We start from the raw sequence: 15,033 nt of genomic DNA, 5'->3' as shown, positions 1-15,033 counted from the left end.
TAATGGAGTACAACAGACACTTCTTGTATGCCACTAGGTACACTGACTGTTTGCTAGTATAATAGCTTAGTTAAAAAGAGTTTGAGTGTGCAATGCAGGCAGAGGTGCTGCAAATATCTTTACAATAGTGTGAATAGACAAAAGTACAATAGCAACGTTTAGGATGCCACTAGGTACACTGACTGTTTGCTAGTCTAATGGCTTAGTTAAAAAGAGTTTGAGTGTGCAATGCAGGCAGAGGTGCTGCAAATATCTTTACAATAGTGTGAATAGACAAAAGTACAATAGCCACGTTTAGGATGCCACTAGGTACACTGACTGTTTGCTAGTATAATGGCTTAGTTAAAAAGAGTTTGAGTGTGTAATGCAGGCAGAGGTGCTGCAAATATCTTTACAATAGTGTGAATAGACAAAAGTACAATAGCCACGTTTAGGATGCCACTAGGTACACTGACTGTTTGCTAGTATAATGGCTTAGTTAAAAAGAGTTTGAGTGTGCAATGCAGGCAGAGGTGCTGCAAATATCTTTACAATAGTGTGAATAGACAAAAGTACAATAGCCACGTTTAGGATGCCACTAGGTACACTGACTGTTTGCTAGTATAATGGCTTAGTTAAAAAGAGTTTGAGTGTGCAATGCAGGCAGAGGTGCTGCAAATATCTTTGCAATAGTGTGAATAGACAAAAGTACAATAGCCACGTTTAGGATGCCACTAGGTACACTGACTGTTTGCTAGTATAATGGCTTAGTTAAAAAGAGTTTGAGTGTGCAATGCAGGCAGAGGTGCTGCAAATATCTTTACAATAGTGTGAATAGACAAAAGTACAATAGCCACGTTTAGGATGCCACTAGGTACACTGACTGTTTGCTAGTATAATGGCTTAGTTAAAAAGAGTTTGAGTGTGCAATGCAGGCAGAGGTGCTGCAAATATCTTTACAATAGTGTGAATAGACAAAAGTACAATAGCCACGTTTAGGATGCCACTAGGTACACTGACTGTTTGCTAGTATAATGGCTTAGTTAAAAAGAGTTTGAGTGTGCAATGCAGGCAGAGGTGCTGCAAATATCTTTACAATAGTGTGAATAGACAAAAGTACAATAGCCACGTTTAGGATGCCACAAGGTACACTGACTGTTTGCTAGTATAATGGCTTAGTTAAAAAGAGTTTGAGTGTGCAATGCAGGCAGAGGTGCTGCAAATATCTTTACAATAGTGTGAATAGACAAAAGTACAATAGCCACGTTTAGGATGCCACTAGGTACACTGACTGTTTGCTAGTCTAATGGCTTAGTTAAAAAGAGTTTGAGTGTGCAATGCAGGCAGAGGTGCTGCAAATATCTTTACAATAGTGTGAGTAGACAAAAGTACAATAGCCACGTTTAGGATGCCACTAGGTACACTGACTGTTTGCTAGTCTAATGGCTTAGTTAAAAAGAGTTTGAGTGTGCAATGCAGGCAGAGGTGCTGCAAATATCTTTGCAATAGTGTGAACAGACAAAAGTACAATAGCCACGTTTAGGATGCCACTAGGTACACTGACTGTTTGCTAGTATAATGGCTTAGTTAAAAAGAGTTTGAGTGTGCAATGCAGGCAGAGGTGCTGCAAATATCTTTACAATAGGGTGAATAGACAAAAGTACAATAGCCACGTTTAGAATGCCACAAGGTACACTGACTGTTTGCTAGTATAATGGCTTAGTTAAAAAGAGTTTGAGTGTGCAATGCAGGCAGAGGTGCTGCAAATATCTTTACAATAGTGTGAATTGACAAAAGTACAATAGCCACGTTTAGGATGCCACTAGGTACATTGACTGTTTGCTAGTATAATGGCTTAGTTAAAAAGAGTTTGAGTGTGCAATGCAGGCAGAGGTGCTGCAAATATCTTTACAATAGTGTGAATAGACAAAAGTACAATAGCCACGTTTAGGATGCCACTAGGTACACTGACTGTTTGCTAGTATAATGGCTTAGTTAAAAAGAGTTTGAGTGTGCAATGCAGGCAGAGGTGCTGCAAATATCTTTACAATAGTGTGAATAGACAAAAGTACAATAGCCACGTTTAGGATGCCACTAGGTAAACTGACTGTTTGCTAGTCTAATGGCTTAGTTAAAAAGAGTTTGAGTGTGCAATGCAGGCAGAGGTGCTGCAAATATCTTTACAATAGTGTGAATAGACAAAAGTACAATAGCCACGTTTAGGATGCCACTAGGTACACTGACTGTTTGCTAGTATAATGGCTTAGTTAAAAAGAGTTTGAGTGTTCAATGCAGGCAGAGGTGCTGCAAATATCTTTACAATAGTGTGAATAGACAAAAGTACAATAGCCACGTTTAGGATGCCACTAGGTACACTGACTGTTTGCTAGTATAATGGCTTAGTTAAAAAGAGTTTGCGTGTGCAATGCAGGCAGAGGTGCTGCAAATATCTTTACAATAGTGTGAATAGACAAAAGTACAATAGCCACGTTTAGGATGCCACTAGGTACACTGACTGTTTGCTAGTCTAATGGCTTAGTTAAAAAGAGTTTGAGTGTGCAATGCAGGCAGAGGTGCTGCAAATATCTTTACAATAGTGTGAATAGACAAAAGTACAATAGCCACGTTTATGATGCCACTAGGTACACTGACTGTTTGCTAGTCTAATGGCTTAGTTAAAAAGAGTTTGAGTGTGCAATGCAGGCAGAGGTGCTGCAAATATCTTTACAATAGTGTGAATAGACAAAAGTACAATAGCCACGTTTAGGATGCCACTAGGTACACTGACTGTTTGCTAGTATAATGGCTTAGTTAAAAAGAGTTTGAGTGTGCAATGCAGGCAGAGGTGCTGCAAATATCTTTACAATAGTGTGAATAGACAAAAGTACAATAGCCACGTTTAGGATGCCACTAGGTACACTGACTGTTTGCTAGTATAATGGCTTAGTTAAAAAGAGTTTGAGTGTGCAATGCAGGCAGAGGTGCTGCAAATATCTTTACAATAGTGTGAATAGACAAAAGTACAATAGCCACGTTTAGGATGCCACTAGGTACACTGACTGTTTGCTAGTATAATGGCTTAGTTAAAAAAAGTTTGAGTGTGCAATGCAGGCAGAGGTGCTGCAAATATCTTTGCAATAGTGTGACTAGACAAAAGTACAATAGCCACGTTTAGGATGCCACTAGGTACACTGACTGTTTGCTAGTATAATGGCTTAGTTAAAAAGAGTTTGAGTGTGCAATGCAGGCAGAGGTGCTGCAAATATCTTTCCACTAGTGTGACTACACAAAAGTCCAATAGCCACGTTTAGGATGCCACTAGGTACACTGACTGTTTGCTAGTATAATGGCTTAGTTAAAAAGAGTTTGAGTGTGCAATGCAGGCAGACGTGCTGCAAATAACATTCCAATACTGTGAATTGACAAAAGTACAATAGCCACGTTTAGGATACAACTAGGTACAGTGAGTGTTTGCTAGTATAATGGCTGAGTTTAAAAAAGTTTGAGTGTGCAATGCAGGCAGAGGTGCTGCAAATATCTTTACAATAGTGTGAATAGACAAAAGTACAATAGCCACGTTTAGGATGCCACTAGGTACACTGACTGTTTGCTAGTATAATGGCTTAGTTAAAAAAAGTTTGAGTGTGCAATTCAGGCAGAGGTGCTGCAAATATCTTTGCAATAGTGTGAACAGACAAAAGTACAATAGCCATGTTTAGGATGCCACTAGGTACACTGACTGTTTGCTAGTATAATGGCTTAGTTAAAAAGAGTTTGAGTGTGCAATGCAGGCAGAGGTGCTGCAAATATCTTTACAATAGGGTGAATAGACAAAAGTACAATAGCCACGTTTAGAATGCCACAAGGTACACTGACTGTTTGCTAGTATAATGGCTTAGTTAAAAAGAGTTTGAGTGTGCAATGCAGGCAGAGGTGCTGCAAATATCTTTACAATAGTGTGAATAGACAAAAGTACAATAGCCACGTTTAGGATGCCACTAGGTACACTGACTGTTTGCTAGTATAATGGCTTAGTTAAAAAGAGTTTGAGTGTGCAATGCAGGCAGAGGTGCTGCAAATATCTTTACAATAGTGTGAATAGACAAAGTACAATAGCCACGTTTAGGATGCCACTAGGTAAACTGACTGTTTGCTAGTCTAATGGCTTAGTTAAAAAGAGTTTGAGTGTGCAATGCAGGCAGAGGTGCTGCAAATATCTTTACAATAGTGTGAATAGACAAAAGTACAATAGCCACGTTTAGGATGCCACTAGGTACACTGACTGTTTGCTAGTATAATGGCTTAGTTAAAAAGAGTTTGAGTGTTCAATGCAGGCAGAGGTGCTGCAAATATCTTTACAATAGTGTGAATAGACAAAAGTACAATAGCCACGTTTAGGATGCCACTAGGTACACTGACTGTTTGCTAGTATAATGGCTTAGTTAAAAAGAGTTTGCGTGTGCAATGCAGGCAGAGGTGCTGCAAATATCTTTACAATAGTGTGAATAGACAAAAGTACAATAGCCACGTTTAGGATGCCACTAGGTACACTGACTGTTTGCTAGTCTAATGGCTTAGTTAAAAAGAGTTTGAGTGTGCAATGCAGGCAGAGGTGCTGCAAATATCTTTACAATAGTGTGAATAGACAAAAGTACAATAGCCACGTTTATGATGCCACTAGGTACACTGACTGTTTGCTAGTCTAATGGCTTAGTTAAAAAGAGTTTGAGTGTGCAATGCAGGCAGAGGTGCTGCAAATATCTTTACAATAGTGTGAATAGACAAAAGTACAATAGCCACGTTTAGGATGCCACTAGGTACACTGACTGTTTGCTAGTATAATGGCTTAGTTAAAAAGAGTTTGAGTGTGCAATGCAGGCAGAGGTGCTGCAAATATCTTTACAATAGTGTGAATAGACAAAAGTACAATAGCCACGTTTAGGATGCCACTAGGTACACTGACTGTTTGCTAGTATAATGGCTTAGTTAAAAAGAGTTTGAGTGTGCAATGCAGGCAGAGGTGCTGCAAATATCTTTACAATAGTGTGAATAGACAAAAGTACAATAGCCACGTTTAGGATGCCACTAGGTACACTGACTGTTTGCTAGTATAATGGCTTAGTTAAAAAGAGTTTGAGTGTGCAATGCAGGCAGAGGTGCTGCAAATATCTTTCCACTAGTGTGACTACACAAAAGTCCAATAGCCACGTTTAGGATGCCACTAGGTACACTGACTGTTTGCTAGTATAATGGCTTAGTTAAAAAGAGTTTGAGTGTGCAATGCAGGCAGAGGTGCTGCAAATATCTTTGCACTAGTGTGACTAGACAAAAGTACAATAGCCACGTTTAGGATGCCACTATGTACACTGACTGTTTGCTAGTATAATGGCTTAGTTAAAAAGAGTTTGAGTGTGCAATGCAGGCAGAGGTGCTGCAAATATCTTTGCAATAGTGTGACTAGACAAAAGTTCAATAGCAACTTTTAGGATGCCACTAGGTACACTGACTGTTTGCTAGCATAATGGTTTACTTAAAAAGAGTTGGAGTGTGCAGAGGACAGGAGGGTACAGTGCCAGGATTGTGGGGCTCTGGGTAGAGGAATGGAAGCCTGCCTTTCTATTCCCTCCTAATGGTGAAATGCAGAGACGAAATCCCTGACCTTGGCTACACAGACGCTGTATCTGTTTTCAGGACCTGTCACCTATGGCTCTGACCCTACCGGTTTGAGCCCTTAAAAGGACTGATAGAAAGTGCTCTCCCTAAGCTGTCTAACGCTGTGTATGGAGCGCATACAGCTGTATCGGCGATAGGACAAAGGACGGAGCTGCGACAGTGATGTCTGACACCAAAGACGCAGAAGAGATAATGGCGTGCTGGAGGAAAATGTCCGGTTTTATAATGCAGGGACATGTGACATGGACATCCTATCACACATGCCGTTGCTTCTCTGGCTAAAAGTCCACTTAGCTGTGTGTGTGTCTGGGATTGGCTGCCATGCTGGCCCGCCCCACAAGACGCGCGCGCTTAGGGAAGGAAGACAAGGAAAAAAAAAAAAAAATGGCGATCGCCATTGTAGAAACAGCAGTGATCTGAAGGCGCTGTTCCCGCACACTATACACTGAAATGTCATAATAGTGTGATTCACAGAGTGACTTACACTATTACAGCGGAAACCAAGCTAGGAATTAGCTGTTTTTTTGCTGCTAGAACCGTTCTCGAACGTTTCTAGAACTATCGAGCTTTTGCAAAAAGCTCGAGTTCTAGTTCGATCTAGAACAGGCCCCAAAATCACTCGAGCCTAGAACTGGAGAACCTCGAACCGCGAACCGCGCTCAACTCTAATGTTAACCTTTTTTTTTTTTTATAACAATTTGGGTTTTTGCAACAGCTATTTCAGTTTCATATATCTAATAACTGATGGACTCAGTAATATTTCTGGATTGAAATGAGGTTTATTGTACTAAGAGAAAATGTGCAATCTGCATTTAAACAAAATTTGACCGGTGCAAAAGTATGGGCACCTCAACATAAAAGTGACATTAATATTTTGTAGATCCTCGTTTTGCAAAAATAACAGCCTCTTGTTGCTTCCTGTAGCTTTAAATGAGTTCCTGGATGAAGGTATATTTGACCATTCCTGTTTACAAAACAATTCCAGTTCAGTTAAGTTTGATGGTCACTGAGCATGGACAGCACGCTTCAAATCATCTCACAGATGTTCAATGATATTCAGGTCTGGGGACTGGGATGGCCATTCCAGAACATTGTAATTGTTCCTGTGCATGAATGCCTGTGTAGATTTGGAGCGGTGTTTTGGATCATTGTCTTGCTGAAATATCCATCCCTTGCGTAACTTCAACTTCGTCACTGATTCTTGCACATTATTGTCAAGAATCTACTGATACTTAGTTGAATCCATGCGACCCTCAACTTTAACAAGATTCCCGATGCCGGCATTGGCCACACAGCCCCAAAGCATGATGGAACCTCCACCAAATATTACTGTGGGTAGCAAGTGCTTTTTTTGGAATGCCGTGATTTTTTGCCTCCATGCATAACGCCTTTTTGTATGACCAAACAACTCAATCTTTGTTTCATCAGTACACAGGACTAGAGTTGAGCGCGGTTCGTGGTTCGTGGTTCTCCAGTTCGCGGCTCGAGTGATTTTGGGGCATGTTCTAGATCGAACTAGAACTCGAGCTTTTTGCAAAAGCTCGATAGTTCTAGAAACGTTCGAGAACGGTTCTAGCAGCCAAAAAACAGCTAAATCCTAGCTTGGTTTCTGCTGTAATAGTGTAAGTCACTCTGTGAATCAAACTATTATCACATTTCAGTGTATAGTGTGCGTGAACAGCGCCTTCAGATCACTGCTGTTTCTATAATGGCGATCGCCATTTTTTTTTTTTTTCTTGTCTTCCTTCCCTAAGCGCGCGCGTCTTGTGGGGCGGGCCAGCATGTCAGCCAATCACAGACACACACACACCTAAGTGGACTTTGAGCCAGAGAAGCAACGGCATGTGTGATAGGATCTGCATGTCACATGTCCCTGCATTATAAAACCGGACATTTTCTTCACGAACGCCATTATCTGCCTTCTGCGTCTTTGGTGTCAGACATCAGTGTCGCAGCTCCGTCCTCCTGAGTCCTATAGCCGATACAGCTGTATGCGCTGCATACACAGCGTTAGACAGCTTAGGGAGAGCACATTCTAGCAGTCCTTTTAAGGGCTCAAAGCGGCAGGGTCAGAGAGCCATAAGTGACAGGTCCTGCAAACAGCAACAGCGTCTGTGTAGCCCAGGTCAGGGATTTCCTCCCTGCATTTCACCATTAGGAGGGAATAGAAAGGCAGGCTTCCATTCCTCTACCCAGAGCACCACAATCCTGCCACTGTACCCTCTTGTCCTCTGCACACTCCAACTCATTCTAAGTAAGCCATTATACTAGCAAACACTCAGTGTACCTAGTGGCATCCTAAACGTGGCTATTGGACTTTGCTATAGTCCCACTAGTGCAAAGACATTAGCAGAGCACATCTGCCTGCATTGCACACTCCAACTTTTTTAAACTAAGCAATTTTACTAGCAAACACTCAGTGTACCTAGTGGCATCCTATACGTGGCTATTGGACTTTGCTATAGTCCCACTAGTGCAAATACATTTGCAGAGCACGTCTGCCTGCATTGCACACTACAACTTTTTTAAACTAAGCAATTTTACTAGCAAACACTCAGTGTACCTAGTGGCATCCTATACGTGGCTATTGGACTTTGCTATAGTCCCACTAGTGCAAAGACATTTGCAGAGCACGTCTGCCTGCATTGCACACTACAACTTTTTTAAACTAATCAATTTTACTAGCAAACACTCAGTGTACCTAGTGGCATCCTAAACGTGGCTATTGGACTTTGCTATAGTCCCACTAGTGCAAAGACATTAGCAGAGCACATCTGCCTGCATTGCACACTCCAAGTTTTTTAAACTAAGCAATTTTACTAGCAAACACTCAGTGTACCTAGTGGCATCCTATACGTGGCTATTGGACTTTGCTATAGTCCCACTAGTGCAAAGACATTTGCAGAGCACGTCTGCCTGCATTGCACACTACAACTTTTTTAAACTAAGCAATTTTACTAGCAAACACTCAGTGTACCTAGTGGCATCCTATACGTGGCTATTGGACTTTGCTATAGTCCCACTAGTGCAAAGACATTTGCAGAGAACGTCTGCCTGCATTGCACACTACAACTTTTTTAAACTAAGCAATTTTACTAGCAAACACTCAGTGTACCTAGTGGCATCCTATACGTGGCTATTGGACTTTGCTATAGTCCCACTAGTGCCAAGACATTTGCAGAGCGCATCTGCCTGCGTTGCACACTCCAACTAATTATAACGAAGCCATTATACTAGCAAACACTCAGTGTACCTAGTTGTATCCTAAACGTGGCTATTGTACTTTTGTCAATTCACAGTATTGGAACGTTATTTGCAGCACATCTGCCTGCATTGCACACTCAAACTTTTTTAAACTCAGCCATTATACTAGCAAACACTCACTGTACCTAGTTGTATCCTAAACGTGGCTATTGTACTTTTGTCAATTCACAGTATTGGAACGTTATTAGCAGCACGTCTGCCTGCATTGCACACTCAAACTTTTTTAAACTCAGCCATTATACTAGCAAACACTCACTGTACCTAGTTGTATCCTAAACGTGGCTATTGTACTTTTGTCAATTCACAGTATTGGAACGTTATTTGCAGGACATCTGCCTGCCTTGCACACTCAAACTTTTTTTAAACTCAGCCATTATACTAGCAAACACTCACTGTACCTAGTTGTATCCTAAACGTGGCTATTGTACTTTTGTCAATTCACAGTATTGGAACGTTATTTGCAGCACGTCTGCCTGCATTGCACACTCAAACTTTTTTAAACTCAGCCATTATACTAGCAAACACTCACTGTACCTAGTTGTATCCTAAACGTGGCTATTGTACTTTTGTCAATTCACAGTATTGGAACGTTATTTGCAGGACATCTGCCTGCATTGCACACTCAAACTTTTTTAAACTCAGCCATTATACTAGCAAACACTCACTGTACCTAGTTGTATCCTAAACGTGGCTATTGTACTTTTGTCAATTCACAGTATTGGAACGTTATTTGCAGCACGTCTGCCTGCATTGCACACTCAAACTTTTTTAAACTCAGCCATTATACTAGCAAACACTCACTGTACCTAGTTGTATCCTAAACGTGGCTATTGTACTTTTGTCAATTCACAGTATTGGAACGTTATTTGCAGGACGTCTGCCTGCATTGCACACTCAAACTTTTTTAAACTCAGCCATTATACTAGCAAACACTCACTGTACCTAGTTGTATCCTAAACGTGGCTATTGTACTTTTGTCAATTCACAGTATTGGAACGTTATTTGCAGCACGTCTGCCTGGATTGCACACTCAAACTTTTTTAAACTCAGCCATTATACTAGCAAACACTCACTGTACCTAGTTGTATCCTAAACGTGGCTATTGTACTTTTGTCAATTCACAGTATTGGAACGTTATTTGCAGCACGTCTGCCTGCATTGCACACTTAAACTTTTTTAAACTCAGCCATTATACTAGCAAACACTCACTGTACCTAGTTGTATCCTAAACGTGGCTATTGTAATTTTGTCAATTCACAGTATTGGAACGTTATTTGCAGGACATCTGCCTGCATTGCACACTCAAACTTTTTTAAACTCAGCCATTATACTAGCAAACACTCACTGTACCTAGTTGTATCCTAAACGTGGCTATTGTACTTTTGTCAATTCACAGTATTGGAACGTTATTTGCAGCACGTCTGCCTGCATTGCACACTCAAACTTTTTTAAACTCAGCCATTATACTAGCAAACACTCACTGTACCTAGTTGTATCCTAAACGTGGCTATTGTACTTTTGTCAATTCACAGTATTGGAACGTTATTTGCAGGACATCTGCCTGCTTTGCACACTCAAACTTTTTTAAACTCAGCCATTATACTAGCAAACACTCACTGTACCTAGTTGTATCCTAAACGTGGCTATTGTACTTTTGTCAATTCACAGTATTGGAACGTTATTTGCAGCACGTCTGCCTGCATTGCACACTCAAACTTTTTTAAACTCAGCCATTATACTAGCAAACACTCACTGTACCTAGTTGTATCCTAAACGTGGCTATTGTACTTTTGTCAATTCACAGTATTGGAACGTTATTTGCAGGACGTCTGCCTGCATTGCACACTCAAACTTTTTTAAACTCAGCCATTATACTAGCAAACACTCACTGTACCTAGTTGTATCCTAAACGTGGCTATTGTACTTTTGTCAATTCACAGTATTGGAACGTTATTTGCAGGACATCTGCCTGCCTTGCACACTCAAACTTTTTTAAACTCAGCCATTATACTAGCAAACACTCACTGTACTGTGAACGTTGCTTACCGCAACCCGGGGGGTTTACTCGCTTGCAGCGGTGGAGGGTAGCTTAGGCATACACAGGCAACGCAGTCTCTCAAAAATGCAGCAGTTTATTAGTACAACATAAACTGCCCTTCCAAATGTAACAAAGCCTCTCCTGGCTTAAAGGAAAATAAAACATCCACATACCGTGGGCTTCCAGTCCAATTAAATGTCCATAGTGGATTCTCCACACTCTGGCTCCAGCCAGCGAACACAAGCACTGTGGTGCTTCCTGCAGCCTCCAGCCCTCTCCAGCTAGGCTGCAGTGTTTTCCCCAGTCCTCACCTGGACTGATTTCCAGGAGTCGCTCTTCAGTCTTGACACAGACTGAGATCTCCAGCACACATCCTCCATGTGCAGCACTCTCAGGCTTCTCCCTGTTTCTAAAACTAACAGTCTCTTAAAACCCAACCGGACACACCCACAGGTGGAGGTATGTGATTCTCCAGCTCTGTCCATCACACTGGTCACAGTTTAAAGGGAACCTAACCCTTAATTACAACCCAAGTTCTGTGGAACTACAAGTCCCACAGTCACACCTTCAGTTTAATATCACAGGGGGATCCTTCTCCACTGCGACCATCCACAACATTGGTGGTCGCTACCTCACATATCCCCCCCCTCTGTTCACACTTGTAGGGTTGAACATTTGATAACCCACAGGGGCCCTGAGACAGGGCATTAGTGTCACCTTGCCCTACAAGTCGAGAGGGCCCTCTCTGATAAATTCGAGCTTTAGCTCCTGACAGAAAGTCGGTCATTGCCACCAGACTCGTCTCAGTCAACCTCCTTGTCAGGTACGCCCCCCAGTCAGACCTATCTCTCCATGACTGTCTCCAACGGCTAGTGTAGTAGCGAAAGTCTCTTCCAGTCGAAACTACTGCCTGGTCTGACTCAGAGCCGTCTAATCCACTAGAAGGGCTACTGTCTGGGCACCTCAGCACTGAGCGGATAGACGATCTGCTATATCTAGACCGTCTGCATTCTCTTTTTGCAGATTTACTATGGCTTGTTCTCCCATGGCGTCTTCGGTTGTCATCGCTCTGTTGGTGTGTTTTCTCAAGACCATCCTTCGCTGTAGATACATCACTCCCTTCATCCATTCCTTTGGAGTTTAGAGTAGAGGACTTGGACCATTCAGAGTCTATGCTATAGCCCAAAGTGTAGTTAGGTCTTCCATGACCTTGGTTCCTTTCATTATAGGACCTACTTTCTGTGCCAACTGAAGCAACACCTTTATCAGGTGGGCAACCCTTCTCCTGGCCCCAGCCTGAAAGCGGTCTCCATCTCATACCCACTTGATGGAGTTGTTCTGCAATATTCTGCCTTTTTAGGTTCAACTGCCTTAGTTCTTCCAGGTAACCCAGGCGGTACTCTAGTAGGACTCGTACATTTCCAACACACTCCTTTGTTCCCACAATGACACATGGGACCATACCGACTTCACAGAGTATCTTGGCTTCAGTATGAATATCAATTCTTACTCTCGTCACACCGGACTTGTCAACCATCTCCTGCATGACTCTTCCATTTCTTCCAATAAGCTTCTTAACCAGTTCTCTGGGCACTTGTGTGACCTCCTCCACAAACTCCAACAACCTTCGAGCTGTCTTGACTGCTTCTGCAGTTTTCCCATAGATTCGGAATGTTCCACTGGTTTTTTCCACTTCAATAGCTGTAATACCTGGAACCTTCCTGGCTTGCTGAATGTTACTTCTCAGCGCTCTTATTGCAAGCCCAATTAATGGTTTCTTCACAACCACCACTTCTTGAAACGCTGCGGCGAGCCGCTTCATATGCTCCAATCGTCTGGTGTCTTCTTCCATCTTTGTAGAGATGAGCCACTTCGTGCGAAGACACTGTAGGTGCATGCCACTCAGGATAGCCACCAGCTTCTTTGTGACATCACTTACAGAGCACACCACCAACCGACAAGACTCTGGGGCAAAGTACACTTTATAGGCTCCTACGGCCGTCTTGAATTTTTCATGTACCGCCTCACTGGCACAGGCTTTTCTCAAGTCTGCAGGGACTTCTACCATGCACATAAAGACTGGCCGAATTTCTTTACCTGTAAGGCCATCGGACCGTTCCTTGGGTCTTCCATATCCATCCTCTTTTCTTATCACAGGCTCCACCTTTGGAGTTGCATTCTCCTCAGCTTTTTCCATAGCCTCAGAGCCTTTGAATTTTTCCTCATCTTTGGGCTCAAGATTCTCAATCTTCTGTACCAAGTCCATCTTTATGGCCTCCATCTTGGTCTTACCAGTAAGTTCAGTTAAGCTCTCAGCTGCTGATGGGACTTCTGGGCTAAATTTCCCTACCTTAAGGGTTCTCTCAATTTCTGCAGCTTCAGCCATCTCTTGGGACTCTGCAGAATCTCCCTCAATTTCCTCTTGATTCTCTGCAACTTCAGAGGCTTTCTTGCACTCCATACCTTCAACCTCAGATTCTCTGGGGTCTACAACAGCTTTTGTGCCGTTTGCACTATTATTCACGCCAGCACTGGTTGGATCACTGGTCTGCTCACCATGACCTTTGTGGATTTTTCCTCCACCAACAGCCTCCAGGATTTCTTCTCCTATAGGGTTTTCACTCAATAGACCATCAGCCTCACACCAGGAAATCATAGGGGACATCACCACTACTGTTTTGGTCGGCTCCTTTTCTGCACTTTCACCCTGCTGATTTCTGCCGTTACCATGTGTCAGTTCCAGCTCAGACTCATCTTTCTTTTGCATGATTTTGCTGTCCAACACTACATTAGCGGTTGCTATTGGTAACGTGCCTTTCTCAACCTTCTCTGCACACTCAGATTCTGGAAGGGAATCCACCCTTTTGGCAGAACTACATGACACTGTCTCTACCTGGACCATATTTTCAGAGGTTGTAGCTCGCTCCGCCTCTCTACGCCTGTTGCGCCTTCGGCGACGGGAGGAGGTTTTCCCCTGTTCGCTCATCAGTACGTCACTGTACTCGTTTGTCCCTTTAGTAGAGTTAGTGTATTTACTGGAGTCATCGTCACTCGCCCTGGTGTCCTGGACTAACATGTTCCCACCTAACCAGGTGTTGGCTCCCTTTTCTGGAGCTCCTCCGTCACTAACGGTCATATTGTCATTTATTTTCTTACCCATCATGTCACTAAGTTGGGCATGTCCACCTTTTTCTTTGCTCCCCACTAACTTAGAACAGTCACCTTTAGGGGGTGCTATCTTCACCTTACCACACATAACCACCCCATAAGGACTTTTTTTAACCTCCCGCTGTGGTGGAACTTCCTTTGGACTGTTACAGCTCTTACAAAAGCACCCGGACACTTCCCCCTGCTTCCACAAGTCCACAAATAATTTAGAGTCCCAACCGATAATAATTGGGTGCTGTAAATCTGAAACTACACCAACATCATGAGAACCAATGTCCGTTTTTGTCTTAATGACCACACTGGTCATTGGGTATTCTTTATCATTATTGTGGGTGCAGTTGGCGTGGAACTTCTTTCCAGGAATCAGGTAGACATCAGATGTGGCCCTCACCAGGGTCACCAAACTCCTTGAGTCTACAAGTCCAGTTACAGATTCCCCATCCACTTCCACGGTACACAGACGTGGCTTCTCGTCAGATGGGTGGTCTATACTGCAGACAGGACACTTGCAGCATGAACACCTTTGTGCTTGACTACTGTCCATCTGCGCCACTGCACCCTTGTCTATGGGATGCTCCATCCCCTTTTGGGCAACCACCCCTTCATGGGATTCCACCCCCTTTTGGGGTTTCTGTGGCTTCCTTGCAGTGTCTTTAGACCCCAGTTCCCCTTTATCTTGCTGGGCACCCTGTGTTCGTACTGGCCCCAGAAGGGAGTTTATCAACTGGTCCACTGCTGCCACATCGGTCCGCACTGACGGCTCCTGCTGTCCACGCACAAGGAACTGGTACAGCTCCTCCATAGCATCCATTTGTGCACCCTCCATGCTGAAACAAGAAAACAAACAGCAGGGGCGCTCCAATGGGTAATACCCGGTGGTCTAAAGAGGGGGGAGGGGGTTAGAGAACCAC

This window comes from Anomaloglossus baeobatrachus, chromosome 5 (genome assembly GCF_048569485.1).
Source record: "Anomaloglossus baeobatrachus isolate aAnoBae1 chromosome 5, aAnoBae1.hap1, whole genome shotgun sequence".
NCBI classification, from domain to species: domain Eukaryota; kingdom Metazoa; phylum Chordata; class Amphibia; order Anura; family Aromobatidae; genus Anomaloglossus; species Anomaloglossus baeobatrachus.
Note: the sequence above shows the minus strand (reverse complement) of the source record.